Genomic DNA, 27532 nt, shown 5'->3' with positions numbered 1-27532 from the left:
TAATAATTATAATATCACTACAATACCACATATACCTATTATAAGAATATACATTATAGTGGTACCTAACTAATATAGATGCATATATATTATAGTTATTAAACCGCTAATTTTATTTCAAATCGGTCACATTCAATTATATAAAATACTATGTATAACATAATATTAGATTTAGGCGTTGCACATATTATTTACTGTAATAACGAAGTCTGTAATATAATTACATTCTTATGTCGGTCTGACGTTGTTATCAATCCTTTACATTATATTTTGTCTATATAGGATGTGTCGTGCAACCAGTCTTTCGAGTTTCGATTATAATGTTAGTAGATATACGTATATCTACCCATACGGTTATACCATCGAGTGTGCCCATTAACGTTAATTTTTATTTTGTCACGTCACAATATTATATTTTATAGGTAGATACATGTTATCTAACTTACTTATTATAGATCGCAATGCTGTATACACAGTAAATACACTTTTAAAATTTAAAAAGAAAATGCGTACCTGTTTATATATTTTTATTCTTATAAAAGCTTGCATTCTAATAATGTTAGTGAGGACTGCTGTTTTTTATTTTTCAACAAATGTATGCAACATATTTTTACTCACACGTGTATACCAGTGTCCCCCTGTGTTGAAATTGTTTGGGCGACTTTTATGGGTCATCTTACTATTTAGCGACCACCGGAGGGCTCCCACACCCTACCTCCTCTCGGAGCGTGGAGAGTAGTTTCAATGATTACATTAAACAATATTTTCTTGTTGAAGGACAATCATGTCTACACTGTTTACACGTATTTCCATCGCGAGTGTATGTATACAACGTGTGTATCTATACCTATATATATATATAAATATGATGTGTGTTATATACTTATATGTGTGGTATGATGTGTTAAAACGCATAGGTATACTTTATGCCGCAAATCGAAAAAATTCAAAAAATTCCAAATGTCAACCTTAAAGTTTAAATTGTAAGCCAACGATTTTGTGTATGTTATCAGAAAACCGCAGTTAAGACTTAATTTTTTTTAATGACAACTAAGATTAATGTGATAAAACATGTTTGGTGTCCATATTAAAACAATAACACACGTCATCTCTTTGCAATTTATTAGAATGTGTTAGCGTAATCAAGTAGAAATCTTTGAAATAAACATTTTCCTTACACGTAAAGGTACTATTATATATATATATATATACATATACATATAAGGTTATTTTTTAATTTTGTCAAAATCCCTTTGTCACGGTCTGTATCATATTATTATCGTACGTTATCTAATAATTAATTAATTTTCATTTCAAACAATAATAGCTTTTAACTTACTGTACTTAGTACTAACGAATTTTCTACAAACCACCATTATATATAGGTAATAGTCACCTATCAAAATATATGTTTTGTTGTCGTTAAAAAGTCATTACAATTTTGATTTCATACTAGGATTTTTTCCCGTTTTCACTCATCACCAGAGTAAAGTGTTTTCGTTATAACATATTTATCAAACTCTGTAATGCAGCAGTGCTTCATCTTTTTTAACTTAACACCGGAATAGAGTTTCAACCATCAATACTTCCTTTTTCTATTATCTTCACCACTCGATTTTTGTCAGATTAAAAAAAAAAAAAACATATGAAAATAAAACATAATTATAATGAGCCACGACTTGCATCTGAAATCGTTCTGACCTTTAACAAGTTAATTTATTATATATATATATATGTGTGTGTGTGTGTGTATGTGTGTGCGGTGCATACTTATATCATCATGGTATACGTTACCTATCTCTAATTCAATGTTATAAAATATAGCGTTAGAAAAGCGACATCGAAAATTGACGATTATTTTATTAACGTTCGATAATATCTCAATATTGTGAAATCTACCTGCGGGAGAGGGAGCCTCTGCCATACATACACACATATATACGTCTTCGGCGTTCTTCGGTAAACGATCACTACTGCGATATGGCCACGAGACTTATCGCGGCCATTTGAAACCGGTTCCCGCGGAGGCTTTTGGCGGCAATCGTACGTCATACTGTGGGTAAGTTCACATAATCCATAATCGTAATACCAGATAAAATTTTTTTTTCAAATGAGCGGCGCTGTCGACAATCGAACGATTATTATAAGCACGAGTGAAAGTTGTGGTGCGCGGCGTTGTGTATAATACAACAACTCTACGGCGGCAGAAGAGGCGCGCGCGTCTTATATTATACCGTGGTCGGAAAAGGTCAATGTTGCCTGGTTCGTTTGAACCTTAGACACTTGGACGCTAACGGACCGTGGGTTTGGAAACTGAGGAATGAAAAACAAATCGTTTGGGCAGCAGTTGGGGGCGGTCGTCGACGGTGCACCGCGATTCGCGAATAACGCGTGTGCGACGATATGTATAACGTAGGTACATTACGTTTGTATTATAAACAATATAACATCGTGAGTAAAACGTGATAAAGATATTTAAGAAGAAAAAAACCGGCTCGCGGGTTATTATATACAAGCGCAAGATAATTACTGCTAATAATGTACAAAATATTGTGACCCACGATGATTATATTGACTGTAATGCCACGGTGGCCTGCCGTGCAATATTACGTTACACATAATAATATTATAATCGACGACTCGCACAGATTTTGAAACGATGTCAATGCGGTGTGCCTGTATTTAAGATACAATGGGTTAGAAGATTTATGACTTTGCAACTATTGTTCGGATATTGACGGCCGGGTTTGTGAAGGTGAAAATCTAATAACACTATAAATACTTGGAATAAAACGCTACGAAATCGATTAAAAAAAGCGCCTCTACATAAACAAGAAAATATTTGAATCGTCGTGTTATAATGTTAATCGTTGTACATTCATAATTCAGGCTATATAGTACGGCTGTACGAGGTACCGCAATATATAGTATTCGCAATAAAATTTATAAAGTTCTTTTTTCTCCTATATACAACTAATGATCGAGAATAAGAGAATTTGACGAGAATAAAAGCTGAAATAATATGTATTTTATAACCAGATTAAATAACCACTCGCACACGCGTGTATAATACTTACGATAATATTTAATCTACTATGGTTTATGACTTGTCGTAAGCCGACGACTTTACGATTGCTGGACATTTTCAAGTGCGCGTTGTTATCATTTGTTTGTAGGTATATATTGATAACGGATGCATAATTTGTAACATGTCTACGTGCCTACAATAAATAATACGTTCTAATAGGTATGTTTTACTATATTTTTTAGCGTTATAAATATACGTGAATCGTAATATTACCGTGAAAGATTAAAACTAGGTAATTACTAATTATTAAACGTAGACGATAAATCGAAACTCATAGAACTTTATAGAATGGACACTTGTAATTATACCAACCTTAAATGTTTAGTATCCTTATTTATCTGCAAAGATGGAGCCATATAATTTAGTGATTCACGATAGATAAAACAACCTTGTTTGTAAATATAAAAATAAAATCGCTTGCAAGAACGAATTACATTATTCGTCTGTTCAATACTTAGATATGAAATGATATATTTACATAACAAAGGTACAGGGTACTTAAATTTTGCATAGAAATTCATCTACTCAATTATAGTATTCTAACCACTAAGTAATATTTATGCAGAAATAGGATTTGGGAAACAGGAGAAATTTTCACTTACATACGTTATAAAGATACTCCGAGTATGCGAAAATAATTGGTTAGATCATAAGTATATGTATATGTAATAGAGTTTACATTTTTTAATATATAGTCGTTGTTTTTATAATTATTTATTATTTACGTGTATCATTATATAGATCTTTTATAACCTATCGTAACCTAACCACATAACGTTGATACTTAGACGCACTAAATCATTATTTAGAATTTCACGTTAAATTATTAACAATGTATTAAACGAGCAAATCGTGTAGTAAAGAAAACTATAAATTATTTTTATTTCTCAAGTATGATTAGCATTAAAATGTTCACGGATTTTAGATTTTTACTTCAGTTACGATATTATAATTTAGTATTGTTTAAACATGTATAATTAACGTTTTGAAAGTACAAAATTGCCCTGCACGAATCCCACGCAACAGAGTAATTATTATTGTTGCCAAAACTTTATTTGAATGATGTTATATTAAATTTTGTTTACACTAAAACATGTCGATAATAATAATTATAACTGTTAAATTATTTATTTCATAAAAATATTTTCATTTTGGTTAATTGTTTATATATATATAAATTGTTAATTTCTCTTTTATAAAAAACTTTTATTATTAACAAATTTTACACTGTTATTAACTGTATAAATAACGTACTTATTTACACATATTTTTTAGTGTCTTATATTATTATATGCATTATGTTCATAAATATATAAAATTGTAACGATTGTAGACTTAATTATTCGATTCAATCGGCGTATCTGTATAAAAATACAAGCCAATTAACATATTATATCTGTAAGACCCGGTGACGACGGTTTGTTAGTCCTGCAATTGAACTATATATATTATACATTATATATGTTTGCAATGACGATAATTTGTTACGAAATAACATCTCGTCAAAACAACTGCGTGCGCCTAAAGCTTTGAGTTGGTATAATATAATATAGGTATACGAAGATATAGTTATTTTAATTAGCGAAAATAAAAATGACCACAGACACGATCAATTTGTTATCGTTTAAAATAAATGGAATGCCGTTTGGCTGGTCTACGGGGAAAAAACACCCAACACGTAATCCATATCACCATATAAGTTATATGAATATAACGATTATGCTTATATTCGTATGCATATGATACACGTGCTATTATATTATACGTATGTGATACACTTTCACTCTTTTCGAATAATCGATACAAATGTATCTATACATGCGTGTGCTCCTTTGACGAATTATATTACATACCAATACGTATTATATTAATATACATTATAACGTATACACGATTCAAGGTCAATTTGTCGAAGTTCTATATTATACCTAATATATAATATATATAAATGTATAATATATTTTATATTTTTACGTTATCTGTATGACTGTAATTTAAACAATAAGTTTTTTTTTGTTTAAAGTTAAACATTATAAACACATAACTATTTAGAAAGTGTAGATTTTTTAAATAGTGATGTGTGAAATAAACACGTCATGCATAATATAATATATTTCATAGATTTATTTGTGTTGATAGTAGTAAAAATTGCTCACGGAAAAAATATAGTATAATATTATAAATAGACGATGCGCAACGATAAGTCTTAATAAGCAAAAGTGTCGATAAAAAATAAAAAAAATTGTTATTAAGTCTTGTTAAATGTTATTGTTGTATCATCTCGGTAGACAGTAGTTTTAAAACCTGAACGATTTTCGTATTATTCTCCTTTACATAATATCAGTTTATACTTAATAGTAAAAAAATTTACTATTCTAGACATCATCTATCATGCATTTTATATTTAAATTTGTAAAATCTATAAGGTACGAATTATTAATGTTAGAAGATTGAAAGAGAAATGACCTTTGCTAAGCGAAAGTTGTTATTGAAAAATTTATATATATCACGTATGTTTGACCACAAATAATAAAACAGACCACGTTCTTCATTTTATACATCTATATGTATTATGATATCCATTATTATATATTTATCTTCTTTAAATTATTGTGGTTTGATTTTCTCACCATCAATAATATTAAAAAAAGGTTTTAGTGAAATTATAGATGTTTACACGTAACAGGTAGAGGTTCAAACAATATTTTTATAGCTTCATCTCTTACACTTGCACGTGTCGTATGGAAAGTGATCTTTATAATATATATGTTATTCAAATATTTTTACTAACACAAACGGCATTTCTCGTTTTGTTAAGAAATCAAAATTTTTGCCATTTTAAACTTTTAAGTAATACTTAAATAATTTATAATTATACTGTTATTCTAAATATTTTTTTTATTAATAAATAAAATAAATATTTTATTGGACGGTATTTACCATTAGGTTGTTTAAATATTCAGTATTTTTACACTTTGATTACTGGCTACTGCTATATAAATGTTTAATAGTTCTCCTTTTTTAACATATAAACACTAATGTATGAATTATTATTTGATCAAAAACGTGTTTTATTACATTTTTAGTAAACATTTCCGATGCATCAATTAAAATGTTTTTATAGTAACTCACGGTTCTGACATTTTAATGAATGTTAAAATTATATTCCATTAATATAAGTTATTAAAATACGTTTTAAATTATAAATTCCAACATTAATGTTATTTTAAATATTTTAATGGATAAATAACTTAGTTTGCTAAATGTATATATATACAAGTCATACGATATAGAATGTTCAGCACTCGCCAGCTCAAGTATTGTTTTGAAATATTATCAAATACAACATATAATCAATGCTCAAAAGTCAAAATATATCTAACGCTTAAAACTTTTGAAATTATTTTTCGATATTAGATATAAAATCCAATCACATACATAATAATTGAGTTTAAAAATCAATTGATAACGTTTAATTTCACCCCAATTTATGCAATCTATTTTACAACTGTATATAAGCATATAATAATGTGTTATAATATATAATAATTAATATACTTATACATGTTATAATGTGTATTATATGATCGATAATAATAATTTCACGGTGGATTTTATTTTAATGCTATAAATTATAGATACATCCGCGATCCGTTGTCCATTCTAATCTAGAGATGCTTCAAAATTACCCAAGTTATGACGAGTCTTTGTGAATATATATTAAACAGTATACAATACTATAATAATAGCAAGAATTGGGCACATCAACCTCACCCACATCATCTATACCTAATCAAGTACAATAAGAAAATCCCAACTACTGTGTAGCGACAAATTTCTCACAGTCAAACACAATGTTCTATGTTACCTAAAATTCTTTCGGTAAAAGACACATCTTAAATAACCCATCTACATACTAGAAAAAACTATAAAAGACCGTATAAGATATTTGTAAAACCATTTGTATTGATGTATACAATTATACAAGTATAATATAATTATGAAATTTCCATTAAGTATAATAAAATATATACATACACAATGTACTTTAATCATAATCCTATAATATATTCATAGTTTATTTGAGTTTATATAATAGATTTATATTTTAAGTGTATATAGGCTTAAGAAATTATATGACTTATAGACATTAAAATCTTTATACCTAATAAATAATAATTATAATAATAGATTCAAATTCAATGCTCGCGCGCAAAATCATTTCTTCAACACTCATGTATTCTTCACCCTTCTTAGTCGTATACATATATGTAGTTTCGCACGTCAATGTACATATATATCTTTATAACAGTGAAAGTTCACATTGCTTTCACATTCCCCAGTTGGCCACACTGCTGTATGACATTTACGCGTTAGTCGTCGAGGTGTTGCGTAAGTAAATTAAAAAAATAAAAACACACGTGGGACTACAACTACCTATATAGTACGGATGTATACTTATCACCAGCTATTTCTGCAATATTGTGCCGTGGACAAGAGACTTGAACGCCCGGCCCGGTGACTCTTCATCTCGACGGGACCGCTGTGCCGCCGGTCTGAGATTTCCGGAAATAATCGAGCGTAGCGCGCCGCATGTCGTTTAGATACGCGTCACACTTTGCGTTTATACAATACTGCTACTATACATTTATTGCGTGTATATCATTTATCATATTATATCATATTTATATGTATAGTTTACAATTTTGAAGTATGGTCGTATATACGAGTTTATCACACACATAAATTATATTAATTCATACGAAACTGAAATATTGGCGATTAACCCACGTCTGTTGTCCATTAGTCCGTCAATAAATTTATTACCGATATATCACGTTACACGTGTAGAATGTATGTATCACTATTTGTGTTCGATTTATAAGTAGGTATGATTCATAGAGCTATCAACTATCTGCTAAATAATTTACAGCAGAAAAGACGGTTACTTATTTGAAAAATAGAAGCTATTATCTTTATAATATTATACTCTTTAAATAGTACCGAAATTGTTGAACATTTTAAAATAGGATCGTTAATTATTATATTTATTTTATAAATTTAAAAAAATCAGATTTTAAACAACTGAATTATTTAAAAAAAAATAGGGGTCGATGAATCATCCTGTATACATAAATATATGCATATATACATTTAAAGTACGCGTACATAATTTAATTTAACGTGATGATATAATATTATGTCTAGATAATAAGATTGCATATATGTATATTGTATATATACACATAGATACAAAGTTTTCTAATGTATAAAAAGTATACTTATACGTAGATGCTATATTATTACGATTTCTATTCAAATGATAGCTGCGTTGAATATTGGATAATAAATACTCTGTACCACTGAAACGCGATCTCTTTCAGCAGTATATAATACACCAATAGCAATTCAGTAATTTAGTCAAAAAACTTGTTCGCGAGTGGTATAATTTTACGTGCATATTTCATTGCGTACCTACTTAATTTTCATATCCATATTCTATAATACATACTATGAAGTGAAAACTATCCGTCAACTTCAAGAGAATATTAGATGTTTAATTTCATAAATTAAAATGTCACATTAAATTACTTGTGAAATTTGTGCTGTTAATTTAGACATAACGCATTGCTGTTCAGTGTTCTTAACATATAATCACAGTATTAATAAATATACACTATAATAACATTGCATTATTTGCATTGTTAATTATGCTTATTATTATAATGGATGTACTGAATATTAATACTTTACATATAATCACACGTACCTAGGTAACTGGTAAAAAATTAAATTAGATTTATTTATTATAAATATTATTTTTTTAAATACACAAATATATATACCTATTGCACGTTTCTTAATTTTAACTCTGTTTTATGAATACGCGAATCAAATCAGTACTTAGTATGATATTTATTTTATAATATATTGTAAAATTTAATGATTATATTAACTATCGTAATACATTGACATAAATATTTGTTTAGTTACCATATAAACAAATAATAATAATATTTATTGGTGATTTAATTAACTAATGATAAACTATAATAATTAATTTTATTATACAGTATATTATTTAATCAATGTTCTAACTAATGAAATATTTATAATTTTTGAAAAATACTTGAACAATATTTTTTTTGATTACTTTTATAATACTTTGAGCGTCAAAATTGTATCTTATTATTATTTTAACTATCTATTAGATGAACTTGAAGTTTATTAAATTACTTTACGTAATAAATTCAAATATAACAAAACTAGCATATGACTATAAGTATAGACCTACATATTATATATTTATGTAATAAATGTCTTTAAGCTATTAATTGCTTAATATTATACGTGGTTATAAAAAGAAATTAGACCAACGCAGTTTTAATTTCACAAATACAACATAATTTATCTAAGACGAATTTTTGATCAATATAGACACACACGTAAGTATTCGGATACGGTCTAACATAGTTCAATTATAATTATTATCCAATATTGGTAAATTGATAATCGCAAATCGTCCATGTATAATACAGAGCGTCCATGAAACCAATAATTTTATTTTATTCACATACTTTGTACCTATTTATATCCATGAGTACCTATATACTTTGACGGTTTGACCATATCCTTCATGTAATGATGTCCCGACTTATCATAATAGAAAACAACATTACGTCAATATGATGTATTTATGATTATGCATATGTATTGCTGCAATCGTATTTGCCTAATTATGTGAACTCTCAATTTTGTTTTTTTTTTTAGGTCGAATCTTTAAGTATATTTTTTCGTTAAAATATTTCCCGTGAGAAATTATAGTGCCAACTATACGCACATAGATGTTTCATCACTAAATCACATTATACACATATCAATGTTCAAATCTCACAATGGATATATTACAGTATAATATAATATATTTATAATATTATATTAAACCGCGTTACAGATGATATGCGATATACCTATATCAATTAAAAACCCGTGACTCCTGTAACCATGCTGATGAAGTCTCCGTGTCAACGGTGCGATTGAAACAATATATGTTTTAATTTATGCGCATTGTATATGACTGCAAATACAATCCGTATTTACTATTTAGGAATTTATAATAATATCGCCGCTGTCATATCTCCTTTCACCATATATATACGAGACGATGCAATGCAAATAGAATCCATCATTCACGCCTCTTTTAAGGTCGAAATAAAATGATGTTCACAAACAATAATAATAATATATATGCGTGCTGTATGTCCCTGTGTTTGTTTATGTGTGATTAAGTAACTTTAAATATATTTACGTTTAACGGTTTCAAATTTATAAATAGTATTATATATTATCGTTGTCCCGCCCCTACGACTACGACGTAGATGTAATACATCTTGTTTGTATTCATCTAAGCAGATAATATGTGAATCTATGTATAAAATATACATACTTAAATATACTTAAACTTAAATGTCGTCGATTACTCAAGTACTTTACTGTCATCTGTCGAGTTATTATTCACTGATAGTATTCGACTATAAATATATATATACAATCTTCAATTAAAAATATCTCTACGGTCTATTTATTAAATATATTACATTCCCACGAACAAAGAATATATTATATTTATAAAATACATATTAGTTAAATCGCATGGATCGTGACCTTAGCAGTTTGTAGCCATAGGTACTTTAATCTTTCCGGTAACCACAAATATTATTACATTACGTGTATAATATTATGGTAATTGAAGTTAATTTCCATGGAAAGAACCACTGCAATAGCAATACGGTCAAGATTTGTAGTTGTTGGTTTTCGTCTCAAAATATTATTTTTAACTGATAATAATATACGCGTATTGCTGTGGTGGCTTGAAAATGTATACTGTGAAATAGATGTTTTGATTCGAATTACATTGAACAGAAGCACGTTTGGTAATATTTTTTATACCCCAGTATATAATGTATAATTAATTTAACCTTATGTCTAGTAATTTGGTTTCATATTATCTTAGGAAGTTCTTCCTAAAAACACGTATAATAGTGAATGTTCATGTACGTATGTTTAAATTATCCAAAAGTCGACTACCCATGTGTAACATCAAATATAAGTGAAAAAAACAAAAATAAAAATATCGTTTAAATTTATTTTGAAGGCATTCAAGTGTATTATGTATATAATTAGTGTACACATATATATCTGCATATACTTACATCAATTTTAAGAATAAATGAAGTGTGTTTTTTGATTAAATTATACCGACAAATATACTCGTAATTTATAAAATATTGTGAGAAACAACTCATTATTATCTAAAATATATATACATTTTACTACCTAATAAATATTATTTATAAAAATGTAACACTTATATCTTAACTTAAGAAGTGTTATGATATGTTATAAACAAGGTTTATGGTAACGAATCGATAATTATATATTAACGCGCATGTAATACTGTCTAATTGTGTTATATGTTTTATACATATATATATATATAATCAATTATGAAATATGGCCGCCGATTGGAAAAAGATTTATAACAACAGTTATTTATATATACAATATACATGTTAATATACTCATATAGGTTCAAACAAGAAAAAATCCTAAACAGTATTGTTTGACTGTAAGTGTAGTATAATTGAATAACATTTATGTATACGATATAATTTATGGTATTATATGGCGATGTATGGACATTTGACGTAAATGGGCTGTTGGAAAAAATATACCTTTTTTATTTTGGCTCAAATGGGATGTACCCCCAAAACGAATTAATTTTTTTTAGCGCGAATGGGTAACCCCCAAAATATTGTTAAATTAATATAAATTAACGTGTTTTTTTTTCGTACCTATATACTTTAACGTCTTTAACCCAACTTAAAATGTATGTGTTTTTTTGGTTTGATGCATTAAGTTTTGAACTTGCGAAATTGATGCAATTATCATTTTATAATAAATTTATATAGACGATATTTCAGAGATGGATATAAGCACGGCGATGATTAAGTCTTAAGTATCCGTAGTCTATTGTAAATTATTAAACACTATTCATACTTAATATATTTACATTTTATGTCTTTTTGATCGATAAACACATAATTCACACACTATACACAAAAATAATCCGAATGTTTATAAGACTCTGTATATTTTATATTATAATTTAATGATTATAATGAAATAATATAATATATTGTACACATCACACGTGAGAAATATTATTTAATATGTTTGTGGTGTTAAAACAAATCAAGAAGACCAGAGAACAAATAACAATATTTACCATCGCACGCGGTCGTGTTTGTAATGGTTTATAAAAGACAAACGTCTTGTTCTTGTTGTTCACTTATGATAGAAGTGCCAAGTAAACACAAGATAGGCAGTCAGGCAGACGAGACGTACGCCTCGACGCGTTTCAAGATCGTGACCACGAGAAAGAACATCCTCGGCATAGACTAATTATCTACGCATTAATTTCACATAAACCTATACCAAGTAAGAAGTATCGACATGGTTAATTGTAGAGATTTACCGGTTGCAAAACGGATTATTTTCTCTTTGGCCAAAATTTTCCCTGAACTAGGTCGGAACCGCACGGATTGTGAATTTCGCAAACAAATAGGAGGGATTTTTTTCTAAACTAAAAAATTTAACATAATCATCTGAATACATCATGCGTTACGGCTTAAGGTCTCAATATTGTATTAGATTAAATACTAATATGTCACCCTGGCGTCTGACACACTCATGAAAAATAATTTATTTTAAACAATTATCCTTTGAATAGAAAATAATGATAATCTACAGATTGTAATACATAGATCAGTAAGCCATGGATGTACTTATTTTATTGGTATATATTTATTAAAATCGAATTATGGTGGTCATAAACATAACAAATTAAAATACTTAAGACCCAATTATGTTAGGTTTATTTTTATCATCATTACTTTCGGTACGCATTTATAGTATACACGTATCTATATGGTTTAACTTACAGAGACACGTTTAAGAAAATACTATTCAAATAAAATTTACAGTATTATAAGAATTTATTTGTTAACAACTAAAAAATAATTAAAACGTAATTATTTCTGAAAACGTTTTGTTCACGACAACCAAATTGATCATTAAAAAATAAAAATAAAACTATGGCCGACGTCCGACAAGTTTTTTATTCGGACAGGAAAAATTTCCAATTGGCATAAAAATATATTAAAGCGGATAAGACTACGTTTGAACGCATAATATGACAGATAATAATATATACATATGTAATTTATACACGACATAATACGTATAATACTTTAAAAGCATTTATAAGACCATCAGAGAAAGTTGGTGTGTTAATTTCATGAACATAATGTGACAGTATTTCTAATAACTAATAAGTATATAATTTTATAATATCGATCGATTTATTATGAATTTATTATGGACGTACATCCAATCGTCATGGACATTGTATATAGTTTATAACGAAATGCGTCCTCGAAGACTGTTAGATCAATGTAATATTAGATAGTACGTATATATAATCATTAGGCAGATAAAAAAAAAAAAAATCGAAAAATTTCGTGTATACCAAGAATATTAGGTATACCTAATATTCTGTTCAACGAAAAAATTCGTCGTCTGCTGTTGGATTTTGTTATGCAATACTTGCACTTAGCTTTATATCAGTATACGTACATAATGTTACTTCGACTTTAGGATAAATTATGATTTATTAGAAAAAATGCAATTGTCGTAATTATTAAATTATTTCCAGTAATGTATAGGACCGTCATTATTTTATGCGATGACTGCATGGACGGGTATGACTAATACATAGATAGGCGTGACTTTCGCGTTCCATACAAATGTACATGTTATTACTTACTATTTATTATTATTGATGGACGCTTTTTCCCCGACTTATTGTTATTATTATTCAATTTTAAGGACACGTAAAATTACATTTGTCGAATAATGAAAAACGAATTCGGATCAAGGTTCAACGAACACAACACGTACCTCTACGGCTCTACACGTATAAACGGCTGTATGTCTGCAGCATGCATACGCACAAAAAATACGTTAAACAAATACACCTATACAACACGCGTGCGTCTGATCACATAATATAAACGTATACGAATATTATTTAATTATAATCACGACGTCTGGTCGTGATTTCACTATGGATTATCGAAACTTCGCGTTCAGTGTCTGTGCGGTGTGTGTAGCTGGTACACCGTGCATAATGAATTTCTCGATTTTTTCTACGCTGTAACTACTAACTACAGTCTACAACTATGTATTAACTATTAGTGTATTGTATGATTTGTATGGTGCCCACCGTGGCGCGCTATTTTTCCATGACGGGTGACGATATTACCTTTGCAAGCGAATAATAACAAGACGTGTACTCTGCGTCTGCTTAATACATTTATTAATTATTATACCCGATAAATGTCAAATATTTTGCGTTTGTCTTACTCAAAACGCGGCTCTAATTTATACGTGCGTTTTTAAATCTATTACACGCCAGACATTTGAATTGCGCGTTAAACCTATTTTGTAATTTAAATAGATACGCATATTATGATATTTTAATATTATTAAAATAACTACTTTGCTAGCACCTATATGTAATATGTCAATACCTACAATAAATGATTTAAATTGATAATATTATACATTTAAATGTTTTGTGATATGCGTCAATGCAACATAGTAAATTACCTAATATACCTATATATTTAATATATACCTTTATACGTAAGTACTTTCTATCAATTCATATTTCACCGTGATTTCAATGCAGCAGGCAATGCATTTTTATTGGAAATTCCTACCCATATCAATGTTATTATTATAGTCCCACTGCAGACCACTCTTTATACGAATAATAATTATGTGGAAATAGATAAAATTGTTAACAGCTCAAGATTCAACACCAATGAAAATCTATAACTATTCATACTATGTATACAATATTATTATAACATCAGTATTTTCATATTGAATAGATTGATATACAAAATAATATTCCTTGATTTAAACCTTCACATATAATGTGAGTTATATCATATTTTGTCGTGCATTTAGAACGCAGACACTTTAATTTACTGTTAATGCATAATATTTATTTTATCTGAATACAATTCAACAAGTTGTGTTTCATCTTTTATCATCTTAACTGCATTAATTACTGCATTTAAATTATGTAATTTGTGTATAGTTTGTATAATTGATATTTATATTTAAATACAAAATATATATATTATAAGTTAAAGCTGCTGTCACTGTAGCATTGATTTTGTACTCATTGATTATTAATATATGCACATTATAATATGAAGTATGATCCGTACTATGGTTACCTTTAAAACCCTCCATATTTTTTTATATTTCTATTGGTTATTAAACATAAACGTGACTATACATATTATAATGGTATAAATATTATTTTTCGTTTATTCATATAATGGCTATCTTATTATCCTTATTTAAGATAAATTAATACTGTTTGTACATATTACAAAACATTTGTATTACCAATAAACAAAAATTACAATAAAAAAAGAACAAAGACCCGAACCTTTTTTAATGGACAATAGACATAGGAACGCGGATCAGAGAGACTAATTAATAGTTTCAATACTGAAACGAATTACACTATTTCAGTATCCATATCACTTGAATATACGTAAGTACGCAATAACACTATAGAAAATAATAGAAAAAAAATATGATAATCTATTAATGAGGTATTTAAATGATAAATGCGGATAATTTGTTCCGATATAGTAAATATATTGAAACGTTTGTTCAAAAACACAGTGACATTACACAAGTAACCATTTTCTTTTTCTTTTTATAGTTATTGTTATAGATTACTTGATAAGGGTGTTTAACGATTTACAAGTAAAATAAATTACAAGCATTTTTAAGTATGCAATACAATTAAAACCTACGTAAAAGCTTAATGGTTAAAATACTTTGAAAACAATTTTTTATGGATGTAAGTCCATTAATTACTATTTACTTTGATGCAAGCTAGGTCGATCTGAATTATTTAAAGACAATATTTTGTACCACAAGTCGAATTCGACATGGTGAGTTTCTAAAGTTTGAACGAAGAATTCTCAAATTATATCTGTAGATACTACAATAGTAATAACAACTATAAAAATAGGTAATTATAACACACACAGTATCTACGCGAGTATATACATTAATTATATCAATTACTGTATGCTGCAGTATACCTGTAGAGTATAGGTGATAGGTATACAATATATAGACCGCTGCCATGCCACCGCGTGTTTGGTTTTGGGTGAAAGAAGAAAATAGTTAATATAATAAAAAGCTATAAATTTTTTTTTTTTATAGTCGTGTTCTCGCGTACACAGAAAACCGCACACTTTGATACATATGTGCACAATAATATAACAATCGAAAGTAGTCTGTAACACTGTAGTGTGTATATAATATCTCAGGGCAGCAAATTCTGAGGACGATGTAAGTCTAACGACGGTTGATTGTACATTATACTACTCATTACTATTAATATAGTTTTGGACCTTGCGGCGCGGTGGAAAAATAACTCAATAATGAAAAACAAAACGAAACGAAACGCAATAAATCGCCACGTAATAATAGTACATAATATTTTACTTTAAATAATTTCGTGTAGAAATCAAGTCATTTGTGAATTTCGATACGCGTGCACGGTGCACTTGTGTATTATTATAAACAACATGCAATCATAACACAAAAACGCGATATGTCTATCTATATGTATACTACAATAATAACAAGAATCTAGCAATAGAATAAATGCATATAATATTAAATTAATATATTAAATAGAATATTTATTCATTATTCATATTTTAATAGAGTGTCGCTTATGCCTTATTATATCAAATTCATACATAATTTTACTTTAAAACCGAATCGATCACAAGTCTCCCGAATTTTCCCGTCTACATGCATTAATATTCACGGGCGCCTGTAGAAATGTTTCTCGAATCGCAATCGATTCGACGATTAGAGATTAGGATACTGGACTCCCTACTGAGCCAAAATATAGTCAATTAATAAAATAATAAGTATAGAAATAATTCATACAGTCGTGTCGTTGTGACAACACTTTCCAAGTTATACCTAAATATAAAGTGCGATAAGGAAAGGTACCTATTTATTATAAATATTTTATAGCATGGAAAATTGATGGATTAGAGTGTATAGTATTATAGAATTAGTAATAGTGTATACTTGAATGGTATAAGTATATAATAAAATATAAAGTACTAACATATACGCTTTTATCTTGTAACTAATGTCATGTAAAATCTGATACCAAATAATACGCATCTATTGAATTTGAGAGCTATGCGACTATACGAGCGAATCAGTGAACGCGTATTTATTGTATTTTTATCAATGTTAAGTAAGTACACAATAATTTATTTTACCGTGTCTCAACAAATGTCATTCAATTAAATTTTAAAAAAAAATCCAATTATATGTATGTTCTGTTACATTTTTACCATCATAATTATTCCGTTTTCGTAATAACGAGAGATTTAGAGATTTACGTATAAACTATATGAACCCAGAAAAAATTATAAAAACGCCAATACTCAAGTATGTATAATTTATACATGCATAAGTAGTATACTATATTAATATGTATGTGTGGTGCTGATATTCACGACGCTGCCGTCTAAATACATTTTTTCATCGAATAAAATTAATGAAAATCTTACATCATTGTTGTATTCCACTTGCAGTATTAGGATTTCAAACTGTTGCATACACGGTCTTTTTAAACTGACGTTTCAAACTCGAAATTTAAATTGGCTATGCGACATGCATATTTAATATTTTTATGTACAAATCGCAATACGCGTTCAATGCGCTCGGTATACGTAGTATATTCTCAGTTCTTGCGATCGGGATGTCACAGGTTCTTTAACCATGAGCTGTCATGATACGTGCGTGGTTATCAATATAATATTAAGCTGACGAAGCGTAAAAAACCACTTTTTGTTCAAATTTAACCATGTAGGTATGTAGACATTTGTAGTATTTTCAATTTAAAATCAAATCGTCTTCTCCTGCACATACACACACGTGATTGTTCTTATTTGAAATGTTTAAGCGATTAAAAGTGAAACGCTGTTAAAATATCATCATTAAGATCGGTTATTTATTCTTTTTGTACACATACAGCCATTATATAGGCATACATAATATTGTGTTACTATATAGTTTGCCAGACTATATACGTATTTTATGGTTAGGTACGTATATTAGGCATGTACCTTCTATAGGTATTTGCGGTTACACGCGGTTAATATTATAATATACATTTACGTCAGTTGCAATTAAAATGAAGACAATGAAGAAGACGAACCACACGTCTCGTCGCCCGACGATTAATGGTCATATTGTGATGTATTAATTGGAAAGAGTCAAGGCCAATTATTGTTACGCCATTATATTGGGTCTTCTTCTTGATATTACGAGTTAATTTTCGATTAATTTTCGTCTATTGTCCCCGAGCACCATACACGCCGTGGTAGATGGCACTTATATTAAGCGTATGGGCTTTTTTATTTTTATTTTTTTATGGTAGGTAGTAACTGGTAGATATTATGCGCACGTGCTGTGTATTATGTAAATCGTTGATATCATTATTTCCAGCGAATGTGTCCTTTGTGTACGTCTTCGCGATATGACAGACGGAGACAGACACAGTCGGACTGCTGTCGACTATTATAATCTTGTGTTGTGTAACTAAGACTACCATTAACGTGTGACTAACGTGTCGTAATTGACTAGATTGAAAAAAAAAATGCTATGGAAAGCAGTTTTGTGACTTTGATTTTTTAAATTGTTGTGAAAAAAATTATTAACACATTAATATATAATATTATAATACTATTTTCTTGTAAAAAACGACAACTTTAAAAACTCTCAGAATAAGTTTTCGATACCGCCAAACAAATGGTTTTTTAGTTCATATAATATATCCTTAAGGGCTTGTACTATTATACTTGATATATCTTTGAGGGAAACGAATGTCTATACATTTTATACAAACAAAAATCGTTACAATATATAATTATAACGTACGTAATTTTTTTTTAAAATTAAAATATCAAATCACCTGTAAAAGGATAGACACGTGATTGGTAATCAATCTCGAGTGTATTCCATACATTGCACTTTTCATAAAAATATTTCATTATTATAGGTATAACGTGTAACATTATTTTTTTCTACTTATATAGGTAATAATAATGATAATAATAATAATAATATCGTTATTACCGAAAATTGAAATACTATATTTTGGTAAAATAATAATATATATATATATTTAAACTATATACATACACTATATAATGAAATGTATGACCTCATGTAGTAATTCTACCTCGTGTGATCGATTAATCGAAATTCTCGACGTATATAATAATATTATATATTATTATACCGTATACGACAATTATCAATTTTATCCATAACATAATAATATTTTATTATAAAGATATAATACACACGAGTAAATACAGAGTACAAGCTAAGGAGATAAAGTTTGAATGTCATCAAAACGTATAAAAATTTGATTATATATAAGTATTTTTTTCCACTTCGCTCTGCAATAGTTGGCATACATATACATATTACTCGTATTTCATTCGTTTTCCTTGTAGTCGTATTTCGTTAAATCCAAGGATTTTCTGACGATTCGACCCCGTTTGGCGTAACATCTAAACCTTACATAATCTCCACAATCCAATGTTTCCTAGAGGCTAGAACCAATTTTTCTATCTAATGACCGGATACGCATGCAGCATAAGTAAACAGGTACTATTTAGGCATCGTTAACGGTTTATCGAAATTACCCATTGTCGCATGACGATAGACTGCGTTTTCGTCATCCAACGCTGCAGCATGCACGTATTATTTATGATCTAAATATATAATATATATTTTGCTGGATATCTTTACTTAAATAATGTTGTCAAATTTATGTTTCTTATATATTTATATGGATTTAATTTAATTACATTTTTGAAATTTTTATACTTAAAATATCTTTTTTTAAATATTTTTGTGTTTTATACTACCTAAGAAGTGTCTTTCGGGGATACACATCTCTGTTTCTAAAATAAAAACTCATTACTGTAAATTATATAATAAAAATTTTTTCTGAAAATGTTAATAAACCTAGTTGATTTCTTTAACATAAGTTTGTATCTCCATAGGACACTTCTTAAGCACCTAGTACAAAGAATATCAAGAACTTCAAAATACGGTCTTTAAGTATATTTTAAAAATTAAAAAATCAGATTTTTAATTACTGAATTTATGAAGAAAAAAAGGATGAACGATGAACATCCTTGGCGAATCATCCCATACACTATTTATGTAGATTTTATTATATAGATTATAATATAGTGGTAGTGCAGTGTGTTCGGCTGTAGGGCACAAATAGACCACCACATCGCGATGGTCATCGTCGTCGTGATTAACAAAGACTTCTTTCACACACACACATACCTGTATATAAGGACTGTTTATCAATTATTATGCTTCGATGCTTGCCCCGCCGTAGGGCAGTACCCAAGTACCTTCTATATTAGGTATTTATATAAGGTGTAAATGCGCAATACGATATAGAAACGCGCGCAGATCAATGACGGTTACTCAAATCAATTATATGTTTAGGTAAGGCTATATTATATTGCATCCAATAATTTTCGTGCGATTATTATTGTTTAGCTATATGTACAGGAGAGAATGTTAATTACACTCGTCAGTTGTTATCGCGACCCCTTGGGAGGTTTTATTTCGGGTTTTCAATTCGCACACTTCGAACAATATATACAAGATATGTACAATGATGCTTTAAAAGTGCAATCAAAAGAAAATCACATGTACGTTATATGTCACACATTGTTAATATTCCATGTACATACAGTGGTGCTGGTGGCTGTGTTCAAAAAACCAAATTATATTATTATGTGATCAATGATCATATAATATAATAATAATGTATATCGTATTATTATTATGCGACGTAAAATTGTTACAACAAAAAAACCCACGTTTGGTCGTCGTTGCAAGAAAATAAATAAAATAATAATTGTTTTTTCTTCTATTTCAGTCAGTTTAGAGAACCTTTCACTCTCTACCGTGTATTTACATATTCATCATATTGTAAAAATTCGAGTGGTTTTAAGTTTATTTTAATGGTATTACCGTAATTTTATTATAAAACAGTGATAGCTAAATGGAAAATCGTGATTAAGCTTTTGTGGTATTATACTTACTATTTTATAACATATATGTTCATGCCTATGGACAGTATGGAACATTATGGTATATATTTAAATTAAATACCAAAAAACCTATTATATTTTTGTACTATTCTGTGAAACCCGGATACATTTAAGATCTAATAGAACTCCCTGAGTTGTCTTTATTTTATCTAACTATTAAAGTCTGATAATTATTAAAAACGTTCTTCGTAAATATTTTTTAAATATACAGAATAATAATTTTTAATTATATTCTACAAAATGTGATACGCTTAGTCGCAAAGATTTCTTAACTATGATAGGTATATATTTTAATAAAACAGTAAATGTTATATCATTATTATATCGGTTATGAAATTTGCTTTAATAATAATAATCAAATAGAAACATTAACACATTATATTAATTATAACGTAGTAAACTAAGAAAGTTAGATTTATAAACAAATGTGTAAAAATTCAAAATAGTAGTGATAAAATGTAATTTAATACATGCAATTATATAAGTTGTAATAATTACAAATAGTAGCAAAAAAAAAAATATCTCTCATAAAAAATAATTGCTTAAAATATTATAAAACAAGATATCATGTTAAAAAAAATAATTCCGTGAATACCAATATTAAACTTGTTGCACGAATTAACTTAAATTTGAAATCTTTATTTAGAAATATACCTATTTAATACCTACTTCAATAAATAAATTACAGTATCTCTATGATTATACTTACGTGTTTATTTAAATTTAATTAATTTTGATTAGAATCATATATGGTATATTAAAATATTATAATATTCATTTACGCAAGAGTTGTAATGTACTATAAACTATTAGGAATTCAGCATGTAAATATTTTTTTTTATTAATTATTATCATTACACTATGCTTTCGACTGCAATAAAATAAAATCTATAAAAATAGCTATGAATTTAAAAATGTGTGATACGCAATACTCAAATAAAATACTATAAAATAGCCTTCTCTTATAACTAATCCTTTTCCTGCATCTCTATAAGCATTGTTCCCTATCTCTCATTAAATACTTAATAATTGTATTAATATACTTAATATATTATAAACAATAATTATCTTCTGCAGAAATTTTTACATGGATATCTCATAATTACTGTATTAAAAAATCCAAAAATGATAGAAATAATATTTCTACGAAAATTCAACTATGTAATTAATTTTTATTTATATTATTTTTTGAAACTCAGTATAATATTTTTTTCTTGTACGACAAGGAAGTAATAATATTTCTAAAATTTTACTATACCTGATAATTATAGTGTATTATGACTTCAATGTTAAGATTTATTAGTTACGAAAATGCTGCAAATTGAACCTTAATGTAACGCTATAATTCATTTATGTGTTTTTACATACAACTAATTTAAAATCTTTTACTTATTTTACAACACCTGTATCACAGTGTTAAAGTATTTTACTCTAAATTTATTTTATTTTTAAAATTTTTAAAACGATTTGCAGCTGGAGTATATTATATTATATAATTGTAGTATTATTATAGGTTTATCAGATACTTTTCAATTCATTTAAAATTATTTTTCTAATGGTAATTACAGTATTTTTTTTAAATTTCACATAAAACTTTTCAATACCGACCTCGCGTTGTAATATCACTTTATCAGCTCTTAAATGTTAGTACCTATCGTTCAAGTCTTTTAATCTCCAATAAGGTATGAAGCCAGTCACCACAAAATGTACCTACATGCAGTTTATTTTTAATTACACCCCTCAAAATCATTGAAACGTACGTAATTGACTTAAAAAATTATTTATTAATTAAATGTAATAAAATATCTTGAACTTACGTTGAAATATTGAGCTATCCGTGTTCACGTTAGAATATATATACGACGAAACCGATCACGCACTATTGTCTAACAGATTTTTATTCGTGGTGATCATATTATCATCATTATTATTAATTCATAATTATTATTATTTTTTTATTTTTTCACAAGTACAGTAAACGTAAAATGTTATGATAATAATTACAACACGCAGAGATACACGTGCGTCTAAACCGGAAAATACGTACGAGAAGACTAACGCTCAAACGGTGTGCGCACATCGTGCTGGACGGCCACGAGGACCGCTGCACCACCAAGCCCCACTATGCAATATGTACGTACCTAACATACATTATTGTTGGCAGATACCTATATAAAAATGTATAGGCTTTGCGCTTAAAACAAAACCCTGGAGGTGTACCGTGCTCGTCGCGGTTGGCTGGTTAATAAATATACGTTTTACACAACCTAATAATAATAATAACAATAATAATGATAATGTTATAGGTTAACGATATAGGTATATATAGTAATAGCAATCGCATTGTTTTATATTGTGTTTATGTAATACACATAAATATATTAGTTTTTTATATATACATAAGTCATACCTATAACTATGTTTAAGCGCTTCGCTTTCAATTCAGATAAAGATTTCGTAGGATATTGTCAATTTCCATTGAGATCCGTATCAATAATTGTTAATACAAATATTATATTAATATTATTTCTGTATTCTATTTTCGTAACACAAACAACTGTTATGATAATCTATGCGTTCATTCGATTGCAATATTTTTTAATATTATTGTATAGCCACTTACACACAAAATAATAAAATATAATTTTTAACTTTTAAAAATCATAAATTATTATTTAGTGGTAATACATAATATTCTTTTGTCAATAACTACAATAAATATCTTATGCATGTTAATTACGATTTTATAATATTATATTGTTAAAAAAATTCTTTCAAACACATTCATTAAATATTGCATAATATTTACGCATAAAAACACTTGGGTCAAGTACTTTCGTGCCAAATCTTGAGTTCATAACTTTCTTTCATACATTTCTGGTGTTTAAGTGTCTAAAAATATACACAAGATGTATAACGCGATAAATATCTAAACAAATTTCAAATTGATGTAATATTTAAAGACATTAAAAATTAAAAAATATCTAATATATACTATCAATAATAATATCTATTTATCATCATACGCGTAACACGTATAAAAAATAAAATATTCGTAATTATCTCAATAGGTAAAATACATTGATATTTAGAATTTAAGTTACTTTATAAATTAATAATCATCATAAAACATAAATAAATACAATGAAACAAAATGTTCAAAAATAATTAACGATACCGATATTATTTACACTTATTTATTAGATTGTTGGTGATCTTTTTTTTAAAAAAAGAAAGTAAATAAAAGTCCTTAAATTGAAGGTATAAAAGTAGATCATGAAATATAAACCAACTACACCAGCAGAAAAAATAAACACAATAATCGCATTGTCTTAATAAAATAGAATGTAATAAAACCAATTTTTACGCAAATCATTGTTCCAACAAAGTAATTATAATATTATCTTCGAGATATGACTTTAAAAAGTCTAATCTAAAATGCATTATATAAAACATAATATAATCACAGCTTATCGTTCAATTATAAAATCGTTCCCAACATGATCATTTTATAAGATACTTGAAATAGTTTTGTATGGGTATGTTAAAAATCAAATTATTATCATTTAATGTATATTATTTATATATTAAAATACAAATCAACAAATAATAAAAATACATTTTGATCAGTTTTACGGTTTTCACTTCAATATTTCAATCTTAATACGCTCAAAAATTCATTAGATGTTACAAAATAATTATTAAGTGATCTATAAATTTAATGGACGCATTATATGTGAAAGTCTGAAAACAATTTTCCACTGCTTTTCTGCTATCGAATGGAATTCTATATTATATAGTACATTAGTACAAAATTATTGATTGAGATTATTCAATACATTAATCGCTAAAACACAATTTAGTTTAATAGGTACCTACCAGTATAGTAATTGCTATAAATTATTATAAATTAATATCCGCATTAAACTATAATATAATATATATCATAAACCATTTTAAATTTGTTTTATTATTATGAATGCAATTACATCTAAATGTGTTAATATATAAGAAACAAACGATTATTTATATGATATATTTTTTAGATTACGAAATTGTAATATTATTCGTAAGTATATTCATTATATTAGAGACGCAGACGCTGTGATTTTTATCTGAGGTATGATTTACTTAAAAAACTGATATTTCAATTGTTTTATCTGTAATCTAAAATAATTGAAGCGATTATTTCAGAAATCCGTCAAACGTCAAAATGATGATATATGTATTAGGTTCAAATTATTGTTTTATGAAATAAAACACTTTGTTTAGTGTAAAAACCCATCAAGTATCGAAACTCTATGGCAGTTTAATTTTTGGTCAAATAATGTGTATTGTTCAGAAATCTATTAATAAGTGACATTTGACGGCAAACTGGGAATTTTAAAATTTGCACTTAACGGGTTTCTGAAATAATCGATTCGATTTTGGTGTATTACAAACTTTATCTTATATCTTTATCTTTATACCGATACCTATCTGATTACTTTGTAGGTAATATTATTATCATTTAACAATCACAGTTCTATATTTGTATGATACCTACACTCGCACATTCGCATATCTAGTGTCTTGGAGGCAGTATTCGTAAATCTGTGATTTGTATTTTAGTGTTGTTTTGTAAGTGAATTTTTTTTTTTAAATATTAATCTATATTTTAAAATTACTAGTACCAGTAATACCATTAGTCATTTATATAGAATCATATTTTTTGAGGAAGTTAAGTGAGTGAGATTTCTTTAAAATAAATATTTATTGTCTAATGGTAATCAAAAAAAAAAAAAGCTTATAAATTAAAGATGTAATTAAATGTAATTATGGTGATGGATTGTTTAAAAATATTGTAATTTTAAAATGTAGATAATAAACATTCGATTCCATAAGAAACCGTAGAAAACAATAATTTATTCATTTTTACAGAAAAAAATTAATAATGATGCAAGTGTAACAATAGATTATAAACCTAACAGAAATTGTTGAAATTATTTGATTTTAGGCCCATTGAATTTCTATCACTGTAATAGTTTAATTTATAAAAATTAGAAAACACGACACAGTGAAGATTACCATCAAGACTTAAGTAAAACTTTTGATTTATGACGAGTTCCTAAATGAAATAAATAAGGTTAGTAGATAATTTTAATATATTTTTAAATCATATGGTTTATTTTAAAAATCACTTATTATACTACTACCAGTACTGCCGTAGCTAACTATATATAAAATAAACTGTAAAGTATAGTGTAACATTTTTAGTTCTGCTGTTTTATTTTCAATGTTTACTCAGTGGATTTTTGTATTAATATTTTAATTAATTCATCTCCCCAAATTTAAATTATTCTATTATGGAATATTATACGCTCGTTATATTTAAGAAAATAACAGTTATGCACTATTATGAATAAGCTATCTTCGTTTTAATCAGTATATTCGTCTCGGTATTTGAATTCATCTAATTAAAATAGAAACTTATTTATGACTCTAGAGAAGCTATGTTAAACGATATACAAACGACGATATAATATTGTCTTTAAAATTATTTAATCTTGTCAAAATTATTCAACTATCAGAAATATAATTTCAAATTGAACATACTTATTACAGTACGAAGATAAATTTTAATGCCAAAGAAATAAATTGGTTAATTATTACTTATTTTATTTTATATATTTAAAAAAAAAAAATGTGAAAACTATAGTAATATTGAAATTTTAAATATACTTATATAATTAGTACCTACTTTAATACCTTCATACTCGCATAGGTTTGGTTAGGTTATATGTATTATATATTAGATATAAAATGTAATCAACGAACATAAAATTAGATATCTTTTCAGAAACACATTTAACCTAACCCTAAAATACTACAATATTATAATTTGGTACGCATTTTGTGTTTTATGTTTATATAATATGTAAGTTAATAAATTAATTGAAAATATCTAATTTATAAAAGTTTTATTTAGATATTGCCATATTGGAGTAGGTACTAGCATACAATATTTATTTTATCCGAAAAAATCTCGAATCTATAAAATAAGAAATAATGTATTAATTACCTATAAGTTACTCATGTTGGCGGTGTA

The 27532-nt window shown here is 27.4% G+C and overlaps 1 protein-coding gene across 1 annotated transcript in view; it reads right to left on the bottom strand.

Annotated features, from left to right (window-relative positions):
- Positions 1-23484, bottom strand: part of LOC112599198 (mucin-5AC-like) — a 38753-nt gene extending 15269 nt beyond the window's left edge. The window contains exon 1 of the mRNA XM_025346011.1: positions 23262-23484. The gene's annotated coding sequence lies outside the window, so the exon portion shown is untranslated. The remainder of the gene's footprint in view (positions 1-23261) is intronic.
- Between the last annotated feature and the right edge of the window lie 4048 nt (positions 23485-27532).

The sequence above is a fragment of the Melanaphis sacchari genome, unplaced genomic scaffold (genome assembly GCF_002803265.2).
Source record: "Melanaphis sacchari strain LSU unplaced genomic scaffold, SCAv2.0 Contig4_pilon_pilon, whole genome shotgun sequence".
In the NCBI taxonomy this organism is placed as follows: Eukaryota; Metazoa; Arthropoda; class Insecta; order Hemiptera; family Aphididae; genus Melanaphis; species Melanaphis sacchari.
The sequence above is the reverse complement of the archived record's forward strand: the minus strand, read 5'-3'. Positions and strand labels throughout refer to the sequence as shown.